Genomic DNA, 2,056 nt, shown 5'->3' with positions numbered 1-2,056 from the left:
AATATTGTTGCAATCAAGACTACGTGAATATATCTCTATTGATTGACACAAACCAAAAAACATATGAGCTATCAGGATTCCTGTTGTTTGAGATTACCTGAAACGTAAAAGCCCAGAGAAAAATTGGTCACAATGAATTGAATGAAATTTTGGGAATACAATGAAGAGACAATTCCTGGAGTAGGAAACATGCTTTATATTCTTTCGTTTGAATTGTAAGTAGATTATCCAATAAAAAAACACTCATTTACATTGAATCGATTCAAGAATAAGATCAATGGTATCATCACATAGGCAAAACCAATGTGGTGGCTTGTTATTAACTATATTTAACACCCACCATTATTCTAGGGGTCTTCCACGATAACAGACAACATCCGGATAGCAGTAGCAGTATTTGAAATTCGCGGATAACAGGTTGAGAGTTGGATTATTTTGTCAAAGGTACCATTGTCATTGCCATAGCCACTGGCATTACCATAGGCTGACAGCGTTTACCTCAACCTACATTCAAAATTAGGATGTTAACATTGGGATCGAAGGGAAGAGGCAGCCTGCAGGCACAAGATGTTAACATTGGGATCCGATCGTATAATATCTAATATCGTACCCACAAAACATTAGGATTCAAGTGATATGGTTGCAAGTGGTGTAGACTGTGCAAGATTGGGTGTAAAGGTTGGCCGCCGAGGTTGTGCTGCAATCGGCATAGCTGGAGCCCAACACATCGCAAGGCGTACTGTCGGCCGTCAACGATGCGTAGCTTATGGATGTTGCTCCCGAAAACCCCACACTTCCACCCATCACCATCATCACCATCACCATCATCATCATCATCATCACTGTTCGCGTGTTATATTTCAGCCCCATCCTGCTTCCTATGTATATATGGCTTATCTTATATATAGACAGACAGATATAGATTAGATCGATCGATAAATATGGCTTGGTTTGACTGCTCTTCTATCTATCTATCTATCTATCTATATATATAACCTCCTCCTCCTCCTCCTCTTATATATATATATATATATATATATATATATATATATATATACATACCTACATAGCGAAAAATCTGTACCTCGTCCCCTCCCCTGTTTATCTCTCATCCATTATTCTGTCTTAAATCCTATCTGTTTCTCTCTCCCTCTCTGACTCTGACTCTGACTCTGACTGGCAGAGTCTCGCTGTCTCTCTCCTCTTTGACTCTAATTCATTTCAAGCACGGACGGTTGTATGTGATGAGAAGAAAGGAAAGGAAAGGAAAGTGGTGGTGGGTCATCTTCTCTGTCTGTCTGTCTTCTCAGTAAATGAATTATGTATGTATGTATGTGTACATATTACACACGGCTCCAAACATCCCTTATCTAATGGCTGCCTATCTAGTTACCTTTTTTATTCAACACACAACAAACAACGAACAGACAGACAGAGAGTAGTGTTGTTGTTTGACTAGGTTTGCAGTATTGTATTGTATTGTATTGGACGTACTATAAAGATACATACTCTATTAGCTTTCAGCTTGTGTCATTGATGATGAGCATATCTTTCCATCCATCCATGTCATGGACATGGACATGGATGGCATGTGAAGTAGGTAGGTAGGTATGAAGTATCTTTCATGCTACGACATTGACGTATGAGGTCTGCGTCCTGCCCTCCCTCCCTGTTTCTCTATAGACTATGTGTCTCTCTCTTTGGTATAAAGGTCATTCATTCCCTTCCATACTTGAATATCTATACATACATACATATATATTATGCTAGCTACAACACTAAGCCTTCGACAACGTCTCCCATACATTTCGTTATATTCCCTACATTATTGATTATCCATTTGAGCTTGATTTGATGATAAACCATAATGTCTTTGATAGCACTATATTTTGGTTTCAATCAATCACGTGGGTTGTGGATGTGGAGCCTATTGATTCACTTCTCTCAAATGGATGTATGTATTATTTCAAGGAAGTGTCAAACAAACATTACGATGAGTGTTTGTTACATACATTGTGGACCAATGAACCAAAAATTATTAGCATTGTTGTTAGTT

At 38.4% G+C, this 2,056-nt stretch overlaps 1 long non-coding RNA gene across 1 annotated transcript; it reads right to left on the bottom strand.

Annotated features, from left to right (window-relative positions):
- Positions 1 to 220: 220 nt before the first annotated feature.
- LOC147850618 (uncharacterized) lies at positions 221 to 918 on the bottom strand. Its single transcript, XR_015531672.1, has 2 exons — positions 611 to 918; positions 221 to 504 (listed from the first exon to the last, which is right to left on the bottom strand). It is a non-coding gene; the product is annotated as an uncharacterized LOC147850618 (long non-coding RNA).
- Positions 919 to 2,056: the final 1,138 nt, after the last annotated feature.

This window comes from Azolla caroliniana, unplaced genomic scaffold, assembly GCF_043228905.1.
Source record: "Azolla caroliniana isolate FFs.n. ecotype wild unplaced genomic scaffold, voAzoCaro1.0.p SCAF_21, whole genome shotgun sequence".
Taxonomy (NCBI): Eukaryota; Viridiplantae; Streptophyta; class Polypodiopsida; order Salviniales; family Salviniaceae; genus Azolla; species Azolla caroliniana.
This window is presented reverse-complemented; position numbering and strand designations above follow the sequence as displayed.